The sequence below is a fragment of the Schistocerca gregaria genome, chromosome X (genome assembly GCF_023897955.1).
Source record: "Schistocerca gregaria isolate iqSchGreg1 chromosome X, iqSchGreg1.2, whole genome shotgun sequence".
Lineage (NCBI taxonomy): Eukaryota > Metazoa > Arthropoda > Insecta > Orthoptera > Acrididae > Schistocerca > Schistocerca gregaria.
In genome coordinates this window covers 820,423,269-820,446,876 of record NC_064931.1, presented here as the reverse complement: position 1 = coordinate 820,446,876, position 23,608 = coordinate 820,423,269, and the positions used below count along the sequence as shown (strand labels likewise).

Genomic DNA, 23,608 nt, shown 5'->3' with positions numbered 1-23,608 from the left:
TGGGTTTCCAAAAATGACATGATACTCGAGCAAAAAACATGTTCTAAAATTCTACAACAGATCGACGTCAGTTTTGCGCATCTGCTCGACGACTCTTCTTGAAGACTGGGACTACCTGTGCTCTTTTCCAATCATGTGGAACCTTCCGTTCCTCTAGAGACTTGCGGTACACGGCTGTTAGAAGAGGGGCAAGTTCTTTCGCGTACTCTGTGTAGAATCGAATTGGTATCCCGTCAGGTCCAGTGGACTCTCCTCTGTTGAAAAATTGGCTGATGGGAGCGACTGCAAAGGCATTTCCCATTTGTCGTCACTCCCATCAGCCACCGCGCCGAGTGTTAACTTTGCGCGTTCAGTTAGCTACGATTTTCTGCTTTGAATGGTGTTGCTCTTCGCCACTGAGTATGCTTTGTCGTGTTGATGTATGGCTACAAAGTACGAACGCGGATGCGAACTAAAATAAAGTACAATATTAACAATATACTTACAATCATTTAAATCTAGCAGTTCAAACATGGATTTGTAAGCAGGAAGAAGATTATAAGAGCCCACAGAACGCTATGCGATGAAACTAGTTTCCGGTTAATATGAAAAAAAATATGAAATCATTTACTCCGCACAATATTACCGATGCGTGCAAAAATAAATCAGAGCACGAATAACATATTCACAGTGCAATTCAAAGAGTGCAGTACATACAAGAAGTCGTAATCAGGAACACACTGCAATGAAACCGGTTCCTGTGTCACATGATTTGGTTTTAACATGTGGTAAGGCCCAATTATTGTCAGCTGATAATGACGACATGTTCGAAATTGCAATATCGGCTTTACAAACAAAAATTTTACAGCCAAATACCGAACAAAACGTCGTTTACAAAATTTTACACGACTGTGAAAATTTAACGAGAAGTTAATCTTAGTTTTTGACTGAGATTACTCAAATGTTTTATTTTGCAAGGTCACAAAATCGTTTCGGTTTCCAGGTACGCACTATCCAACTAGACTACACCGCCCATTAAATGAGAAATATTGTCATCTAATTAGTGTATTTCGAATTTAAAATACGGATTTACGCGCCATATTTGCACGTATTGAAAGTTCACTGCCAGGCCGCTAGTAACGCTAATGTCGTCCTTTGCGTTCCTTTGATAATTTTGTGTTCTATGGCTGTGTATTTGTGTAACTCCATGTAACATGCTAAAAATATCTTTGGGTGCATCAGTGTTTTCAGATAGACCTCCTTTATTAAGACAATCATTTATACCGTATTGTTGATACATTAGTATAGTTGTGTTAATTTTAAACTTGTGACTGTGTAAATTTTTAAATGCAAATTGCGCATGACGTGTCCAATATCACTGTACAGAATGACCCAAGGACAAAAAAAACTATATCTATCGCTATTGCCATTAAGAGTTTATCAAATTGTTCATACATTTAAATAATGTCGTCGCCAGTTGGATATTTCCTGTGCTCATATTTAAGTAACTCAGTTACCTCAATTTACAGTTCAGAATCGTCATTCACTTTCAGTAATGCTTAGAAATTAACGGTTACGCTGAACTGCTAAACGTACTACTGTCAACGAGTGCAAGTAAGATCTGCGACGGTAAGAACACCTACCTGGTTGAAAGTGAATTTTCCAAGATATAACTAAATTTCCTTAGTAATGCCGAAGTTTATATTCTCCTGATTCTTTACTGCGCAATTTGTGTTGCCTTTTCAACTGTATAGTTTTTTAAATTTTGTTACAGAAATGAAGAGCGGCAGCCAGTATATCTTTGGCGCGAAGCTATACTGCATTGCGCAAAAAGTAATACACTGTCGATTGTTATTTGGGCGTGAAGAAAAGTGGTTCAACTACAGTAAGCTCGTGGACTATGTTTTCTGATGAATATGTCAGGGAAAAAAGATGATTATGTAAGTAATTTGCACAACATATTATTAATGTCGTAATTAATTTTGATGCTGATGAACAACTTACCTCTTACAGACAAAGAAGTTTATTGATGGATATACAAAGGTGGCAGAAAAATGTGTTATGTGTTGCGTGTCGCTGTTTGCAACTACTATTACTCCAGAGGAGGTAATTGAGTCTTGTTATTGTCCTGACGTACATACTTATATTTACTTAACAGATTTTTTTTAAAAAGTTTCAGCACACGGTCAGAGTTGATAGGAAATGTGACTATGTACACCTAAATACAACAGTATCAGTCCACTGACGCTTTTTATGCAGTACTGTAACTAATGCTACATGTTCCATGTTTAGCCCCATTAGCTCAGTATTTTACTTCTTATATTAATCTAGTTTCTGATAAGTCTCGCACGTTGTCCATATCGTGATAATTATGCAAAGAGTTTTTTTTTTCATTTCCGGTCACATTTGTAAGACTTAAATTCGTCAAACATTGATTGTACTAGGGTTATTCTTCGTAAAAACCTACAACAGAAAATTGTCAACTAAAATAATAAGAAATTCTAGTACGTCGCAATACTCATAACACACTTGATCATGTTAGTGTCGAATAACAAAATTGATCTGCTTTCGTTGCAAACGCCTTAGCTAAGGTATTTAAAGTGTTTTAGCCATCTATTGCCCTGTAGCATGCTACGGACTATACAGCATAACCAATTTGTTAAAAGATAGTATTATATATTGATGAATTTCTAAAGATTGATTGGTGTGATTCTGTTCATTAATTTTTTCTCAGTTATGACAATTTACACATCTAGTTTAATGTGTGCCCTAAATGATTGTAACAAATAACAAAAATACCATTGAAACTTCCTGGCAGCTTAAAACTGTGTGCCCGACCGAGACACGAACTCGGGACCTTTCCCTTTCGCGGGCAAGTGCCCTACCATCTGAGCTACCAAAGAACGACTCACGCCCGGTACTCACAGCTTTACTTCTGTCAGTATCTCGTCTCCTACCTTCCAAACTTTACAGAAGCTCTCCTGCGAACCTTGCAGAACTAGCACTCCTGACAGAAAGAATACTGCGGAGACATGGCTTAGCCACAGCCTGGGGGATGTTTCCAGAATGAGATTTTCACTCTGCAGCGGAGTGTGCACTGATATGAAACTTCCTGACGGAGTAAAACTGTGTGCTCTACTGAGACTCGAACTCGAGACCTTTGCCTTTCGCAGGCAAGTGCTCTACCATCTGAGCTACTGAAGAACGACTCACGCCTGGTACTCACAGCTTTACTTCTGTCAGTATCTCGTCTCCTACCTTCCAAACTTTACAGAAGGTCTCCTGCGAACCTTGCAGAACTAGTACTCCTAAAAGAAAGGATACTCTGGAGATATTGCTTAGCCACAGCCTGGGGGAAGTAAAGCTGTGGCAGAAGTAAAGCTGTGAGTACCGGGTGTGAGTTGTGCTTTGGTAGCTCAGATGGTAGAGCACTTGCCCACGAAAGGCAAAGGTCCCGAGTTCGAGTCTCTGTCAGGCACATACTTTTAATCTGCCAGGGAGTTTAGTATCAGTGCACACACTGCTGCAGAGTGAAAATCTCATTCTAAAAATACCATTGTTTAAATACAATTTTTCACATATTTTGTTCTGGTTCTGTATGATAGTGAGTATTGGTCTCACCACATTTAAAATTTATTGCTCTCCCACTGTCACACAGAAAGGGCATTCAAGGGGTATTTTTTATAACTTTGAAAGTGTTCATTTATATATGTGTTACAGTATTGCTTAAGCCATAATATATGCTGAATCACTTGTATGGAAAATACTAAACACTTTTTATGATAAGTGAATCAGAAGCTCCAGTTTGAAATGAAAAGAGGGAAATTGACTATGTCCTTTGCTAAAGAATCATTCTGGCATTTGCCAAAAATGTATTAGGGAAACCATGGAAAACCTGCATATGGATAGCAGGATGGGTATTTCAACCCCCTCTCCCCCACCACAAGGCCTTGGCTGTTGCTAACCACTGGTAGAACCCTTAGAGCATAACAAGCCGATGACATTCCTTTTACCAGTGTTTGTTACACAGTCTATGAATTTATCATCTCTGCTTAATTCATAACTGGCATTTTGAATTTTTTGTTGCACAACTGGTATTTATTTATTTTGGAGTTCAATGGTCCTTAATGCGAGTGTACTGTTAGGATATAGAACTTGCCAGATTATTACAGTAACCACTATATGTAAATGGTCATAGCACTTACAATGTGAGTCATATAGAGATACAAGAAATGTGACTCCAAAAGTTCAGATAATAGTAATAATAGGTGCATAAACAAATTATAAGGCTTATATTCTCATTTTTACTTACAGGGTGCCCATCAGGAATGGTCAATATTCAGTGATATGACAGGATCTATCATTTGAAGCACAAAGCTTCACATGGGCATATTCCCTATTTCAAACAGTTTCAGAGATAGAACACTTTTAATGTACATTGTTATTCATTACACTGTCAGGTTTACACACGTACAACAGTTAATAAACATCACAACATTCATTTTACAAAGGATCAGTTGAAAAATATGTGTTTTTGGCTCATTCAACTGTAAGAATTATTGTATGTGCACATTAAAGCTGTTCACAATAAATGTTCAAATATCCTTATGTCAACTTCAGTGCACTGATGTACTGTTAGGAGAACATGCTGTGTTGCTTGTCTTGGGTGCCTCTGAATGCCCTGCAGCAATGGCATAACACGACGAAACAGTTCATCTTGCATATTCCCCTTCCGTTTGTACAACTCAGAGTTCATGCAACCCCATAAACAAAAATTTAATGCTGTGAGTTCTGGTGATCTTTGTGGCCAATTAACTGTACTGCCACAAACAATCCAGCAATTAGGGCAAGTGAGCTTCAGATATTCCCTTCACAAGCCTGGTAAAATGTGGAGGAACCCCATCATAATGCAGTCTTTGTGGCCAAAGGAATATCCGCAAAATATTTGACAAACGAATTTTCCAAAAACTGCAGGTAATTCTGTATCATCATTTGCTGTTCTAAAATGACTGGACTTTATCAACATGTTACCAATCAGGCCACACCAGACATTTCGAAAAATGAACTCAGAAATTGGTTTCCATGGTAGCAAGTGGATTTTTCTATGCCTATCAGTGATTATTATGTTGTGATTTTTCAGGCTTTCCTGGCAGATCTGTTGCAAATATTCTTCTTTGGGTTGCAGTTAGATCACATTCCACAATATTTCATTGATACAACTGTCCAACATCTTCAGGTGGTGGTAGCAACTGTTGTCACTGCTACAAGATGCACTGATGATAAGTGTGCAGTGACATCAAAATTTATCAGGCCAGGAGCAGGCAATACAAATGCATGCAAAGATGCTCTCAGCTGGAAGAAAGTGGTACTGATAGTGATCCCTGCCTTGAGCCTTCCGAACATGTGTTGTGGCCAGCTGCTACTGTGGTTAAAAGCTGAATTAAACCTCAGCAGTGCACTTCATCAAGCCATGGGTCAGAAGGCCCTGTTTCTCCTGTTTTGATTTAATGGCAGCCAGTGCTGGATTCCAGGCAACATTTTATTGAAAACTTGCATCACTGTTGATAAGATTGTCCACCATACAGATATGTGTGGCCTCCTAAACATTCCCAGAAAGATGCCACTGAGGATAAAACTTCAGTCCTCATAAAACATGCAGTGCCCCACATCCAGGCAATGCTTCTCTACTGCTAATTTATTGGGTTGGCCTAGGTGTGTATGATGACATTTGGCTTGTCTGCCCAATATGAGATTTCCCACATTGGCATGGAATCTTATAAATGCCTTATTTCCTAAGGCAAGGATTGCGGGTGGCATCCCTTGAGGATTCTTTCTATTCTTGAAGACATGCCACCAAAATATGATAAGAGCACCATTGCAGTGGGTGCCTTCACATCTTCTTTTACATCCCTGCTTTGAACTTGGCTTACAATGGAATGCATGGCAAATCTGTCTATCATAATAACTCTTCTGTATGAACACTGTTATTAGGTGTTGTATCTCAACAGGCAGACTGTTGGTATCTGAGACCACATTGCCTCTATGTACCACAGAGCAGGAAGACACTACCACATTGTGCAGGATGATGGCAATTGTGACCTGTAAATATAATTCTGTAACATATGGTTTGTGGTAGACACTGTGTCCCAGTGTACCACTGACTTTTCTTCTAACCATGGCATCCAGGAATGGTAAGATACCATCTTTTCCACTTCCATGGTGAACTGTGTATTCTGATGGAGTAAGTTCAAATGCTGGAGAAACATTGGTAATGTGTCTATCCCATGGGGCCACAAGACAAATGTATACCCCCAGAAGGGGAAAGGTTGGACACTTGCTCACTGTTGAGCAAAGAAGGGACACACCATTATGTATCTTCAGTAGGCCATACAGTCTTGGGGAACTGCAGCCTTTTGGTACAAGAACTTAATGACTTTAGTCAGAATAGAACTCTCCTTGAGAAATCTAATGCGTTTCTCTGAATCTTACCAGTTGGATCCTCTCTTAGATTGTGATAAGCAGGATTGTCAAGCAGTGTATGTATCTTGCTGTTGTATTCAGATCATGAGAGGAGGACAGTGGTGTTCCTCTTGTTGGCAGGTAAAATAATGAGATGTGTGTGTGCTCTCAAGTCTTGCAGAGACTTTGTTTATGCTGAACTGACATTACACTTTTTTGGCAGTGCTTGGATTAAAGTTCATCAGGTGTCTCACCTAATCTGTTCTGCAACATCACTGGGAAGTTTCAAAATTGCCTGCTGAATCCCAACTGTCACTTTGGATTGGAGCGGTTCCACAAGTTGATGCATAGTTCAAACCTTTCTTGAGCATTGAAACCACTGTGTTGTCGTAAGATCTTATCCACAAGATTAATCACAGTGTGTCGACATTGTACATTTTCGTCTTGCAGTTGGGCCTCGAGACGAGTATATTTTGACATTTGGCGTACCTTAGCTTGTTTAGACCAGTCAGCTGTAGCTCAGATGGCACTAATGTTTCTTGTGTATTCCATTCCATATTAATGGAAGCAAATGATGATTGTCATTTAACCTGTGACAAAATTAAAGTCATATGGCATTGTTTTTAATGTGTTGTCTTTGAAATGGGTATAACTTTTCCACACGTAATGTTTGCGATACATTTGTTCGTGGGACAATCATACATGCAGAAAGTCACTGTGTGCTGGTAATAGGACTATGCTGCACCATTTCAACGGTGTACTACTGTTCCTACACAGGTTGTTGAACTACTGTGGGTATTGAGTAAGTAATGCAGCACATTTTCTCTTTCCAAAAGCAGGTTGGTTATATTTGGTATTCCAAAACACCATATTATTCCCGAATCTTTTGGCTAGAAAACCCTACTTTTCAACATAAACTCCATTCAATGCAACAGCCTCTCACCATCTTACTGGGATAGCCTGTATACCTGCACGGTGATGATGTTTGACAAAAAATTGTCATGATCAGCCGTACAATGCACAAGCAATTCCTCACAGATGGTTCTTCATAGCTCTTTATGATCTCCTGTTACATGGCAAGTAATACAGCGGACACATGCCTTTGAGTACCCCAACTCGTGGACCAGTGTGTCAGCACTACCAACAGAGACACCCAGTTGAGCAGTGATGTGTGATTGTGATCCACTGATCATCTCGAATGAGAGTGTTCGCATTTTCCAAGATTGCAGGAGTTACAACTGTGTGCGGCCAGCATGTGGGTCATCTTGCGATGATGAAAGATGCCTCACTGTGCTTTTATTCAGTGTCAGGTCTCGATAGACCTGTAGCAAGTGCCTGTAAATATCTGTGATGCTCTGTTTGTACGCCAAAAAAAACTCGGTGACAGCAATTTCCTTGGAGCGCACCTCCATTACAGTCACCACTTTGAAAGCTACGTATAGTGCCACCATCTATCAAAACTTCATGAAACTACAGGGATTTAAGCAGGAATATTCCACAATGTCCTACAACAAATTTCACATTTTTGCAACTTCAACTGGCTGAGAAAACAAATGTGTTGCATTACTTATCAAACACTTCTCGTATGTGTCCAGAAGAAAAATAGGATCTTGGAAGAATACCTGTTCCATGAAATGTGCTGAAAATTCTGGTATACACTCTATGATCAAGAATTTGATGAGTTAGGTTAGGTTAGTGTTGTTTAACGTCCCGTCGACAACGAGGCCATTAGAGAAGGAGCACAAGCTCGGGTTAGGGAAGGATGGAGAAGGAAATCAGCCGTGCCCTTTCAAAGGAACCATCCTGGCATTTGCCTGAAATGATTTAGGGAAATCACTGAAAACCTAAATCAGGATGGCTGGAGACGGGATTGAACCGTCGTCCTGCCGAATGCGAGTCCAGTGTGCTAACCACTGCGCCACCTCACTCGGTGGAATTTGATGTATCAGAAAGTGTTGATGGTCTTATTTGGAAGCAGCAGGAGTATCACCATTACAGAAACCATAAACGTACACCACACCTGTGTATTCTTCATTAATGTAGATGTGTGGCATTTTAGCCCCTGTGTTTAAAGTGTAGTTAACCAATGCTTATCTCTAGTACACTCTCAATCCCTTGCACTACTTTACTCACACACCATGGACTACTGAATGTTTGGGCTAGAACAATACTTCAAAGAGATTGGATGGATAAGACACACATATGTGTCACAAGCCCAAAAACAAGTATACATTTTTTTTCTTCAAATGAAGATTCATGTCATAGCTCTGAATATTGGCCATCCTCCTGGGGCAACATGTATTAAGTATTCTGGCAATGAATGGGGCACAGTGCTACATAGTACATTCAGATCGTAATGCTTAAATTAAACACAGTTCACAAAGTATTACACATTTTCAAAAAAAATTGTGTGTTGAATTGAAAGAGCTATCCATAAGATAAAGCTGAATTTAACCAGATCCCCAATGATTGAGTTGATATGAACTGGTGTTTGTTTACTTTTAATCTTGAATAATGTACTCCCTTCTGTAGATTGTTCTTATTCCGAATGTTGATAAAGTGTATTGAGCTATTGGTTGGAAACAGAGACATATTACTTGCAACAAATTTCATTTAGAAATAAATGTACTGTGAAACAGTGCTTAGATTGTCAAGTTCTTTGAACAGGTTTCTACATGATATTATTGAATTTGCACCACAAACGAGTTTCATTTACTCTTTTGCATGATAAAATCTTTTGCTCAGTTAGACCAGTTACCCCAGTATATGATCCCATATGATATAATAGAATGAAGGTAAGCAAAGTATGCAAGTTTTTCGATATATCCCATGCCTGACATTACTCTCAGTGCAAGTACATATTTGTTTAGGTGCTTCAGAAATTCTGTTGTATGCCCTTCCCAACTGAATTGATTATCGAGTTGTAATCCCAGAAATGTAACACCATCAACCCCTTTGATCTGCATAGCTTCTTATGTTATACACATGCTGGTAGGAAATCTCTTACAGGTTCTGAACTGCATGTTGTGGGTCTTTTCCAACTTTAAAGACAGTGAATTAGCTTTAAACCATTTATTGTCAGTGAAAATTTGATTAGCAGCCATTTATAAATCTGTACTTGACTTATTATTTGTTGCAATATGCATTTTGTGCCATTTAAGGGAATGGGATAGATAATACAAATATTTAGGTATAACATTATAATGCAAAAAAATAAAAACCTTGTTTTCTGTGCACATTTCTTGTGCATTTGACATGTTCCGCATCATAACGGTTTTCCATGTTATTGATCAATGGAACACGTAACTAACTAACTATAGTCTGAGGGGGGGGGGGGGGGGGGGAACTTACCATCTGGCAATGTAACAGACAATAGGTTGTTAATGTACACAAGAAAAAGCAATAAACTTGAGGTACAATACATGTAATTAATTCTCAATAAGATGTAGACTGATTGCTTACTCATTTGCAATGATGCCATTTGTTTCCTGTTAGTTAGGTGGGGCTCAAACCATTTGGCAGCACTGCGAGTGACACCATAATATTCTAATTTACTTAAGAGAATGCTGTGATTCACACAATCAAGGGCTTTTGACAGGTCACAGAAAATGCCAGTAACCTCTAATTTGTTGTCTAATGATTCAAGTGCATTCTCACTATGCATGTAAATAGATTTCTCTATATCAGAACCCTTAAGGAACAGAAACTGTGACTTGGACAGTATCTTATTTGCAGTCAGGTGCTTAAGAAAACGCTTGAACACAACCTTTTCAAATTTTTTGAACAAGCTGGCAAAAGTGAAATTTGTCAATAGTTTGACAGTATCGCTTTATCGCCCTTCTTGTAAAGAGGCACAACTTTAGCCTATTTTAGCCAGTCTGAAAATGTTTTACTGATAGGAAATTGATTACACAAATAATAAATAGAACTCAACTTACATGAGTACTCTTTGATTAACTTTGTTGATATGTTATTATAACCACTAGAACACTTTGATGTTAAGGATTTTATTATGAATGCCACTTTGGCTGTGCCAGCAGCCTTGTCAAAGAGTGCAAAGGAGCAGACACAGGTTCAGGTCACTCTCTTGTCCTTGGGTTGGGGAACTGCCACTAAGGACAGAAGAATCAGAAATCATCAACAGCATCAGGATGCAGAAGGCAATGGGAACCACTGCATTACAGACACATAATATGTATCCTCAGGACATGTGGCCTGTGACTGAAAAAGTGTCATGATGATCTGTCCATTGGCAAATATTTCGGAATAGTCCACCATTCGGATCTTTGGGAGGGGACTGCAAAGAGGGAGGTGACCATGAGAAAAATATTGAATAGCCTACACTGTATGAACTTCTCAATTATTTTCGAACTTTTCACTTTTACTACTGACTAGAAAGTCAAAGGCATATTGTAAAAGAATACACTAACAACACAAACTGTACTTTACTGTAATAATCATGTAACTTAGAGTATATGACAACATAAAGAAAACTTGGCCAAAATATGTGCATATGTAATGTTTTCTTTTTCTGAAAAACGTGCAAATAAAAGTGAAACGTTAAACTATTAGCTTACAATTGATATTAATTTACTTATTCATCATATAATATTGCCTTAATTAATTGTTATTACACAATTAAACCTTATGAGAGCTCTGAATGTGCGATTGTTGTTGACAAAGCACATAAGTGAAAAATTGTATTGGCATTGAATGGCGAGGGTCCTCTTTTGTTTGACTAAACTTTTGCAAGAGCGTCTAGAGCAAACTTCGCTCAAATTTCTGATGGCTCTCTTTGTGTAATAAAGACTTCATTTGCATGTTACTCATTTCCCAACAATATGATGCATATGTCATAAGTGAATCTAAATATCCAAGGTACTAAATCTTTGATGGTTTCCAAGTCACAAACAGATGCAATCAAGTCAATAGAAAATGCTGTCGAATTCAGTCTTTTATGTAGATTGAGGATGTGAACTAACAGTTTAGGTTGTTATTAATATGTAACTACAGGAGTCTGTAAGACTAAACTCTCAATATTTTTTTGTTATCACATTTTATTTCAACATCTTCCTGTTTTTTGTGTGCTGTGTGAAACTGATGGAACTGAGTCTTGCTAACATTCAGGGACAAGCCATTTGAAGTGATCCAGTCTAGGGCTTATTCAAATATAGTGGATGCAGTGTTATTTACACTGCAGCTGGGCATTTTGTTAATCATAATGGTTGTGTTAAATGCAAGTGGGGTGATATGTGCTTTTTGGTTCATCGATCACGGCAGTTCATCGATAAAGATTAAGAGCAGTAAGGAACCAAGCACTGAGTCCTGCAATACGCCACATTTCACTTTGCCTGAGTCAGAGCATGTATGTGCCATTGCAAAAATTATTATACACTATTTTCTGTTTTCTGTCATCAAGAAATGACTCGAGCCACATCCCTACTTTACCCTTTAAGCCATAGAGCTCAGCATTCCTAAGTAAAATTTTGTTGTCTACACAGTCAAATTATTTAGACAGATCACAAATGATTCCAACTGGTGACATTTTTTTGTTTATGGATTCGAGGAGGTGGTTAACAAATGAGAAAATGGCCTGTTCAGCTGAAGTACCCTTTTGGAATTAAAACTGATTTTTGTTAAGCATATTGTGTTTATTCAGATAATTCGTGATCCTGTTGTAAGAGAGTGATTAAAAAATAATACAAAACTATTTTTTGTGATGCATATATTTCACTTACAGATACAAACAAGATGTCATTTTTTGACTTAACTACCCTCCTTTTGATACAGGTCTCTCACCATTGCACCAGCTTTACAATTCCATTCAAATAAAAGGTTTGTGGTTGTACCCACAGCCAGAACTGCACCACTTCTTTAACCTCATTGCCACTTCCAAATCTTTGTCCTCTGAGAGTGCCCTTTAGGGGTACAAATGCATAGTAATTGGAAGGAGCCAGATTAGGGCTGTGTAGGGGATGCTGTACAGTCTGAAATATCTATCTCCGAATGATGGTAAGAGTTGCAGTGGTAGTGTGGGGATGCAAATTGTCATGAGGGAGAAGAACACCTCTAGACACAAGTCCTCTGTGATGGCTCCATATTGCTGGCTGTAGCTCATTCTCCAGCATGGCACTGTACCAGGCACTGTTCACTGTTTCACCTCTTTGCTGATAGTGCTCCAAACTTGGCCCATTCATGTCCCATTGCTCCAAAATTGGCCCATAGATATCCCAGAAGAGGGTGAAAAGGACATTCTGGCAGAGGGCCGAGACTTGAAATTCTTTCTGGCTTTTTGGTTCATAGTGATGAGCCCAGGTTTTGTCTCTTGTGAGGATACGTGTCAGAAAGTCCTGTCCTTCAGTGTTATATGGCGCCAGAAATGATGTGGCAGCCTGAACACACACCATCTTGTGTTCACCAGTGAGCATCGTAGGTACCCATCATGCACACAGAAAACAGTACTCCAGAACCTCACTAATAATAATATATGGGTATCCAACACTGATACTCAGTTCCCTGGCTAAAACTTCTACAGAAATACCCCAGTTCCCATGAATCATGGTGTCTGCGTGCCACATGTCCTCATCAGTAACGCCATGCTGGGACATCCTGAATGTTGCTTATTTGTGGCACACACAAGTCCACCTTTAAAAGCATCTACCCACTTGTACACTCTTCTCTCACTTATGCAGCTATCTCCATACCTTTCCGACATCCTTCTATGGATTTGTCGAGGTTTTATGCCTCCGACCACAAAAATTGTATTACTGATTGCTGTTCTTTTATGGTGCACACATCTAGGGATGCAGACATTTTGTTTCAACTGTCTTTCCTATTCAGCTTGTCATGCCATCTGTTGGCATTTGCTAGAACTTTCTTAAAGCATGCATCTTCACTTCCCGGTAGTTTAGAAGTCTGACGTGTTAATTGCATTTAATACTGATAGCCTGCTGTTACTTTTTAATTGCTCTTGTACATAAGCTTCTGTAGGATTTTAGAGAGACTTGTTAGTAATGAAACTGGTCGGCAGTAGGAAACCTCAGCTTTAGCATCTTTTTTAAGTGATGGTTTGACAGTTGCATATTTGAGTATATCAGGGATAGTACTGTGATTTAGATAGCCATGAAATATATTACAGAGAACTCAAGGATAAACTTACAGCACTGGTTCAGTACTTTGATTAATATATTGTCCAAACCAGTGGCATTTTTGTTTTTAATTTGGCTTATCATCTTCCCAGCCTCATCAGTTGTGTTGTAGCATACATGCATCCAGCTAATTTTTGTCCGTGCTGATTTTTGTAGAAGGTTCTATCTTCAGCCATAGATCCTCTACAACCAATTTGATCTGCTGCTGTCAAGAAATGGTTGTTGAAGATATTAGCAAATATTTCACCTTCACTTACCACCTGCCATTATGACACACTTTGATATTGTCTATATCCCATGAGCTTTTTTCTGTCTCCCTTTTCGCCACCTTCCAGATTGTTTTTCTTTTTATTATTTGAGCTACAAGTTCAGATTTAATGAACATGCTCTTCATTTTTTTAATCACATTCTTAAGGATGCTGCAGTTTAATTTATAGTGTTCTCTGTCCTGAAGTTTATTAGAATTTCTGAGTGAAGTATAAAGCATTCTCTCTGTTTTGCATGATGTTTTAATTCCTTTAGTGAGCCATTCTTTCCTGCAATAATTCAGATTGGTACTTTTGCTGTTCTCTCAGGAAATACAGCTTAAACAGGATATCAAAATCATTTAGGAGTAGATTAAATCTATCAATAAAACTTTATCCTGATATATACTGAGGTGACAAAAGTCGTGGGATACCTTATAATATTGTGTCGGACCTCCTTTTGCCTAGTGTAGTGCAGCAACTCAAAGTGGTATGGTTTCAACAAGTCGTTTGAAGTTCCCAGCAGGAATATGGAGCTCTGCTGTCTCTATATCCATCCATAAATGTGAAAGTATTGCCAGTGCAGGATTTTGTACACAAACTGACCTCATGGGTGTGTCCCATAAATTTTCGATGAGATTCATGTTGGGCAATCTGGGCAGACAAGGCATTGTCATCCATAAAAATTCCATCGTTGTTTTGGAACATGAAGTCCATGAAGGACTGCAAATGGTCTCCAAGTAGCCAAACATAACTATTTCCAGTCAATGATCAGTTCAGTTGCACTAGAGGACCCAGTCCATACCATGTAAACACAGCCCACACCATTATGGAGAAACCAACAGCCTACACAGTGCCTTGGTGACAACTTGGGTCCATAGCTTCATGGGGTCTGCACCACACTTGAATCCTACCATCAGCTCTAAACAACTGAAATGAAGACTGATCTGACCAGGCCCCAGTTTTTCAGATATCCAGAGTCCAACTGATATTGCCACAGACGCTGGAGAAGCACTGCAGGTGATGTCATTCTGTTCGCAAAAGCACTCACATCAGTTATCTGCTGCCATGTCCCATTAACGCCAAATTTCGTTGCAGTGTCCCGATGGATATGTTTGTTGTATGTTCTGCATTATTTTCGCAGCTATTTCACCCCGTGTTTTGTGTTTGTTAGCACTGACATCTCTGTGCAGATGCCACTGCTTTCAGTCATTTAGTGAAGGTTGTTGGCCACTGCATTTTCCGTGTTGAGAGGTAATGCCTGAAATTTGGTAATCTTGACACACTCTTGACATTGTGGATCTTGGAATATTGATTTCCCTAATGATTACCAAAACGGAATGTCCCATGCATGTAGCTCCAATTACCATTCCACATTCAAAGTCTGTAAGTTCCTGTCATGTGGCATTAATCATGTCAGAAACCTTTTCATATGCATCACCTGTGTGCAAATAACAGCTCTTCAAATGCACTGCCCCTTTATCCCTTGTGTAAGCAATACTAGTGCCATTTGGATACATGCATATTGCTTTCCCTTGACTTTTGTCACCTCAGTGTACACCACAGGTTTTAATTTCCAAATTACAGGAATGAAAATAAAACAAGCTCTTATAATCAACATAATCATAATGGTTATTAATATTTCAAGGTGAACACACTTAAAATAGCTGAATTAGAACTTCACAACGATTTTCTATAATCCAGATCAAGATCTGAGTCATCAGTGTAACAGAACTCATCTCTACTTCACAAGGATTGGATGTACCCATTCACTGAATTTAAGGTCAGATACTTTAATTTCATTATGAAAAGGTAAGACCATTTCAATCTAGGACAGCATAAAATAATTTGTTAACAAAATCTCATACTCACTATGGTTGGGTCAATCCCAAATGGAAAGATGAATTGTTCAACAGTCACAAATGTACCTGCTGTAAACACAACCACTCTGTTCAACAGTTCAGAGCACACTGTCTGAATGGTACCGAGACCTGCAGTGCTACAAACGTTCAAACTAAATAAAAAAATTCCATGGGGCCTGCATTACTCAACTGTACCAGTTATGGGTTAATGTCACAGAGTTGTTTTCCCTTTTTATGCTGTTTTTTCATGTTCAATGTTAATTCATTACATACTGTCCAATCATAAACATCCTTGAGGGTGTTGCTGTCATCAGCAAACAGAACTTTTTCTCTGTCTATTAAACTATATGGAAAATCATTGATATATTTTAAGAATGGAACCGGACCCGATATGCTACCATGAGGTGGCGTACTATGTTTATATGTTTGCTTTGCAGACAACTGTTTTACTAAAAATTTATCAGCAGCAGATATGTGAAGCATATCTGCCATTTGAACCCAGTTTTCCAGGGGAAACTAGAACCATTAATTTGCTGTTCCTATTACACCCAGTGCTTCTAGCTTGTTCAGTTATATTTTATGGTCAGCAATGTCAAATGCCTTGGAAAAGTCTAAGGATCTGCCTATTGCACATTCTTCCTTATCAAGAGGTTCAAGTACCAGATTTGTGAGCTCTGTAATGGCTCCATCTCCTGAGAGTCTCCATTGACACCAAAGCAATATGTGCCAGGTCAGCAGTCATCAGCACCATCTCCAGCTTGGAATGAACAGGTGACAGTGTCCAGTAATGATGTAATTATTTCTGTTGACACCTACTTGATTAGGGAGTTTGTCTTTTCATCGTGGCCAGCAGACTTATTTGCTTTCAGCTTTTTCATAGCCTATGCCAGCTCCTCTTCTGTCACTACTTTCATGAACATTGAGTTGCTTGGGTTTTATGTATCTATAATCGAGTGACAATCTGCCCTTCCCTCCCATATGAGGGTATGTAATGCACTCACGAACATTGCTGGACATGATCGTTTTGGTGGTCCAGGTTATGTGATGTGATGTTATGTGGAGAGACATAATGTTGCATGGACTTAATGACCTCCAAATCTTTGAACATGATACACTCACTGGTCAGCATTATTGTGACACTGTACTCCTTCCCCACGTGTGTCTTTTCAGGATTATATTCAGCCCTGACTTCATCTTTATGGTGCACAATGTGTGACCACATCAAACTGCACAGGTGGAGGCTTTTGGAATGAGAGGACATTCAGTGTGGACTAGCTTGCCCATTCCCCTGAATTAAACCCAATCAAGCACATGTGGGATGCATTAGGGAGACATGTTGCACCATGTCCAATGCACCAATTATCCTCCAGCAGTTGTGAAACTTCCTGGCAGATTAAAACTGTGTGCCAGACAGAGACTTGAACTTGGGACCTTTGCCTTTCACAGGCAAGTGTGGTAGGGCACTTACGTGTGAAAGGCAAAGGTCCAGAGTTTGAGTCTGGGTCTGGCACACAGTTTTAATCTGCCAGGAAGTTTCATATCAGCACACACTCTGCTGCACAGTGAAAATTTCACTCTGGAAAAATCCAACAGTTGTCAACCACACTGGTAGAAGAATAGAACATCCTACCACAAGAACTCCATACTAACCGTATGGGCAGCAAGGAAGAAAGGTACAGAGCATGTATTGCCATCCATGCTGATCACACCCTCTATTAAGACCCATATCCAGCCATTTGTAGTGTTGAGGGAACCATAATGAATCATGGTGACTTTATTGTAATTATTGTCTTTGAATATAAGTGCCATTTCTGTTCATCTCACAGTGTATTTCTTTCAGTCACGTTCTGTACTATTGTAATGTACTGTAGCAAGTCTTACTTTGTGCAGTTTTTTCCCCTGCCATGCCACCTTTTCAGATGAGATATGATGGGCATATTGAAGTGTGGAGGATCTGAGGACAACAAACATTTCCAGATTGCATTTGTCACTCATATGGGCCAGCTCCTGACATGATGATACTAGGTGCCATTTGGTGCAAACACAGTGACTGCTGGTTTGCACGGTCAGTAATTTGGACTTCAGATGTTTCATTTATGATGTGTTAAGGCTGGTGGGTGTGGTCTACTTAGGGGTCTCACTGACTTTCTTTCAGTAAGCCTGTACTGTCTTGCCCTACCTTGATACAGAGGCTGTTCAATTGTTGCCCTGGCTAGCATGTTCTTCAGATCTCTCATCTGTTGAAAACGTCTGGTCACAGCTTGCTAAGAGACTGGCATGCTTCTTCTTGTCAGCCACTACTGTTGATGAGTTCTAGCATAGAGCTGAAGCAACATGGAATGACATAGTCATATCTGTCATCCAAGCTCAGTTTGACTCGATGCAAAGCTGGGTTAGAACCATTTTGCAGCAAGAATAGTTAAGAACTCTGTGTACTAAATTTTGCACTGTATATAATCCCATATCATCTGAAAATTTAATCATGTATTCTACTATACTGTATATGGCAGTAAGTAACATTTCATTATTTGGTATCATTTCTGGTGCTGCAATTCTAATGGGTTTCAGTAGATATCTTATTGTGTCCGTTTGAAGAACAGATTGTTAGGTTATTTTTCCCACTGTTACTGCATGTCATCGTCTAGGGCAATGGAATTTTTTTTTTTTTCTTTTTTTTTTAGAAACATCAAATGGTAAGAACACTATATGTGAATTAGGCAATATTCCAAGAAGCACATCAAAGATATAGGAATTTTGGCATCACTTCTTAGTATATTTGATACTTAATGGTATTAGTTTTTAATAAGAAGAACTGTGATATACTTCGCCATTCTGTTTAGAACTGGAGCCTATTTTTCTGTTCATGTGAAAATGTCTTCAACAAAAACCCAACTAATGTAAAACAAGTTAGCTGGGAATCCATGTGAATTCCAAAGACAACTGAAAACACATCTTAATAGCCACTCTGTAAATTAAATGATTATCTGTATGAAAGGACAGAAAATTCTTAGAAGTTGCATGACAAGTGACAAGTAGCAATATTTATTGTTAACAATCTATTCCTACACCATGTATGTAACTATTAATTTACAGTATATATTAATGCTGTTGTGTTGATGTTAAGCGGACTTACTTATAATTTTATTACGTCTAATTTAAGACAGCCAGATGGTGGCATTGTTGACAGTGGTGTATCCAGGTGGGCTGACTTTCAGTAGGTTGATCATTAGCCAATTTATCCACCAGATTGCGTTGCTTAGTGCAGCTCTATAACTATGTAGGTCAAATGTGTACAGGTTGATGGGTTAGTCGACAATTTATTATCTATACTGATGGAATACTGGCACCATTTATTGACGACAGTTACTTATTATGTATTACAAACTGTCAGGATTAATTGTTAATATTTCTTCTTGATTAGTATCGCAGCAGAAGCATAGGTTTTTGTCTTTTCTTGAATATGTGAAAGGAAGTTTGCTCTGATTTACTTGTGTATTCAGACAAAACTGTTTTTGTCTGAAAGTATGTAGGCAACACACACAGAGCCATAAGCATGCCACATCAAAGACTATTGGTTTTTACAGCAAGAAAATTCACTGTGTAGGTGATGTTCCAGTGGCTAGGCCAATAAGATTCTGAAAGCTGTGCTCTATCTCTTACCCTGAGGACTGGAAGGCCTGTATGAGCCAGCCACACATGCGTTGGTTACTGGGGCTCCCAGAGCTATGTATGACTCCAGACATAATTTCCTCTTTCATTTCTGATAACACATTATGTTAAATGTTATTTGTATGTTCCTGGAGTTACATTATAGGGAAACAGTTGCTTGCCAAAAATGTGATATAATTTGTACCTCTGTTACTGGAGGCTATGGTTGATACATAAACCATCACTTAAGAAATTGGCCTTTGTGCCTGGAAACAGTGGACGTACGTACATACGTACGTGTGTGTGTGTGTGTGTGTGTGTGCGCGCGCGCGCGCGCGCGCGCGCGTTTCTTTTTTCTTCTATTTCTGAAAAACATTTTAAAAATTTAGAAGGGCGGACTCTAGCTCAATCTAAAATGGAAATGAGTGTATGGCATCGTTGGCCAGGAGGCTCCATCCAGGGAAGTTCGGCCACCAAAGCTCAATCTAGTTCTGATTTCTCACAGATTGACAGCAACCTAGAATTGCGTGCAATTGCTAACCGAGAGGCCACTGCCTAACGAAATCATTATAGAAGAGGCATGAACAGGCAGACAGTCAGTGCTCCTGTGCCCGCGCCCCTGGTTAATGCCTTCCGCTGTCATACCGTACGCATCAGCAACACTTAAACTATGCAAGCTTTAGTCACATGTCCATTGTTTCAGTTTAGCTTTCTGTTTACTTGTACACGGTTGAACACATTTACAATGTGTAGTGTGTAATGTGTTGTGCGCCATGTTGCCCAAAAAAAGAAATGTCTTTTTGTGGATAGCTGACCATCCTGGAACATTTACATATGACGGAATTTTTTATATTGTTGAGTTTGCGAGAAAGACATTTCATGCAAAAAAAAGTTTGAAATAGAACAGCATGTCAAAGCAAGTATCCATATCACAGGAATGAGTCTCCATATAGCAGTAATGCAGACGAAAGGACCACGACACAACTTCTGACAACAGCAAGTTGCAGTTTCAGGGATTTGTCCAAAGGTAACCAAAAAAAGGCGGTTTAACATCTGTCTATGTTAGGCATTCATAAATAAATAAAATAAATCCCAAATCATATCAGCGCACACTCCGCTGCAGAGTGAAAATCTCATTCTGAAAATAAATCCCCTTCACAAACTTACAAACCCTATACTCAAAGGCTTCCTGCACAAATACTGCTTAAATCAAAAATATACCAGATGAATCAACATTGCATAAAACTTGCATACTGACAATTTATCTAAATGTTCTGGAAGAAATATGCCATGAACTCAAGGAAAGCATTATCAGGATTTCAGTTGACGAAACTACAGACATTTGTGGACATTACATTACAAATTTAATTGTTGGTGCTTTAAAAGAAGAACCTTCTTCTTCCTATTTAGTGGTGTGCAAAGAACTTGAAAAAGTAAATCATTCTAAGATCACCAGATTTGTGAATGAGGGTATTAGAAAAATATTTATAGGATCTTCTGCAGATGAAAGGGTGTTTGTGTGTATTTCAAATGCTGCTCCCAATATGATCAAAGCAGGAACAGTCCTCCGAGTATTTTATCCCAATTTGATGCATGTGATGGGTTTTGCTCATGGAGTACATCGCCTTGCTGAAGAAGTATGTTCCATGTTTGTGAATGTAAATAAACTGATTTCATTCAAAAGAGTGTGTTTCTAAAGGCTCATTCTCATGTCAATACCTACAAACAAAAACTACCAAATGTGTCTTTACCCCCTGAACCAGTGGTAACTTGTTGAGGTACATAGGTTGAAGTTGCGTTGTTTTAAAATGAACATTTCAAGGCCATTAAAGAGGTAGTAAATGACTTTAATATTGAAGAGGCTTTGGCAGTTTGCCAGTGCAAGGAATCTTTCAATGATTCTGGTATTAAAAAAGACATTGCTGTGATGAGTACTCATTTTTCCAATATACCTGCAAGTATTAAAAAGCTTGAAACTCAAGGTCTGGCATTGAATGAATCTATTCAGTTAATGAATGAAATTATTCTAGTGAACTCCTCATTGCTGGAGGTGTCCCCAAGGAAACTTAAAGAAAAGTTTGCAAACATTTTAAACAATAACCCAGGCTTTGAGTCCTGTGCCAAATTGATAGTTTTATTAATGGGACAGGTGAACTTATACCATAAACAGTAAGTGTCAACATAGCACCCAAATTCAAATACTGCCCAGTTACCTCAGTTGATGTAGAACAGTCCTTTTCTGCTTATAAAAATGTTTTGAGTGATTGAAGACACAATCTTATTACCGAACATTTAGAGCAGTACTTAGTCTTTTATGTTCACAATAGTAGAAAAATGTAAAATAAATCGTAAATGATGCTTCGGTCCAATAGTATTAATTAAAATTTAATGCTGTTCAAACAAATTCATGATCATATGTTGTTCGTTAAATATAATATTATGGTGTTTTTGAGTGTGCCTCTCTGCATGCAATATATCTCTCCTGTACATATCGGTTGTTTAACTGCAACTCACTCGCATCACATCCACTTGTTACAGACAACAATAGCAAAAAAGGAATGATTCTTAAAACACGATGTGTGTCCCAATTTTGCAAATTTTTTAGAAAATAATCCCAGAAAGGCCCCCTTCCTAACCTCTACCAGAACGTATTCAGAAAATTATATCAGCATTCTAAATGTGCCGATTTTTTGTGTGGCCAGCACACTTTCTTATAACTGATATGTATAGGTTCGACTTTGAAATGTAATGCACACATTAACTACCATGTTTTTTAATTATCTGATCTTGCATATTTCGACACTTTTCATGCATATTTGTATGCATATTTTAGGTTTTTTATGATGTATATAATCCGGTTTTTATTTATCACATTACACACATAACATGGTGAAAGGATTATCACATATACAGTATTATTGACTAATGCTACTGAATACAACATGCTTTTATTATGGACTGTTGCATTAGTTATGCCTAAATAATTGTGATGTCACTCATATCTGAAAGCTTAGCAGTAAATATTTTAGTGCATTTCTTGTACGAATATTGCAGCTTGTATATACTTGTGCTGATTATTTGGTCTATTTAGTACTTCTCATTTACTACTGCTGTGTTAATGAGATGTAAACTTCATGCTGTGCTGTTTTATAGCCAAATGTTGTGCCCCAAGTGGTAAATACATTTATGAATTTGTTGCAGATGGAGTGCATTAAACAATGCATAAGACAGGAAATGAAGATCATGTGGCAGTTGTAAAAGCAATAGATTACCAAAAGCCATCAAGTAAAACTGTTCTTGATGCTGAGAGACCTATAAGTGAACTGACATGGAATTTATGTTAAAACGAATTCTCTAAAATAAATATTTATTAATAAAAATGATTGATTAGGTGAGCATTGTTGTGTAGTTGATTTTCATTCTGTGATACCTAACCACATGTCCAACTGTTGCTGAAATTAGAATAGGGAATACCACAAAGAAAACAGTATAGGTGTGTGTAGGCATATAAACATGATTAATGGATGGAACAAAAAGTGCAAGGCTGGAGGGGTCACAATGTGGGTCGAAAAGAGGGACAGATGTAGTTGGGCAGGGATTAGTAGAAATTGAGACTATACGGATCCTGGGATTTAAGGATGTTTTGTAGAGACAATTCTGATCTATCCAATATAGTGTTTAGTTGGGTGAGATTTATGGGTGGACTGTTAATTCACATGGCTGGAGTTGTGAAAAAGTCACTGAACTTGACCATGCTGCTCAGAAACTGGAACAGCTTTTCATACTTGTGAACAGATGACTGATGGTCACACAAAGGGAAATCTGATACTTTGCATGGGACCATTCATGAGTTACTTTGCCTCAAATGTAGTAAAACATGCTAGTGACTTGACTGGGTGGATACATGGGACAGGTCTTTCATCTGGATATCTCATACTGGTATGGCCCATGTGGTAAGACATTCAGAGTAGGAGTGGTGTAAGGCTGCATTATAATATTGTGTAAGTGTATAATGCAGCAAAGTTCCATTTTGGAAGGGGTAGAAAGATTTTGAGGATGATGCCCTTCTGCTGCTCCAAATGAGGGTACACATGTATGGCTAGTTAGCCACACAGATGTGATGGACATACCAGGTTTTGGCATGGGAGATTTCTTTCTGGGTGAGGTTGTGTGGGTAATGCTTTTCTGAAATGGCCTTGGCAAGACTTTCAGCATATTGGAAGAAGGATTGTATATAATTGCACATGTGTTAACTGTGACTAGCGAG

The 23,608-nt window shown here is 38.6% G+C and overlaps 1 long non-coding RNA gene across 1 annotated transcript; it reads left to right on the top strand.

Moving 5' to 3' along the window:
* The first annotated feature begins 1,574 nt into the window (after positions 1-1,574).
* LOC126297895 (uncharacterized) lies at positions 1,575-22,736 on the top strand. Its single transcript, XR_007552586.1, has 4 exons — positions 1,575-1,608; positions 1,754-1,919; positions 1,993-2,085; positions 22,543-22,736. It is a non-coding gene; the product is annotated as an uncharacterized LOC126297895 (long non-coding RNA).
* Positions 22,737-23,608: the final 872 nt, after the last annotated feature.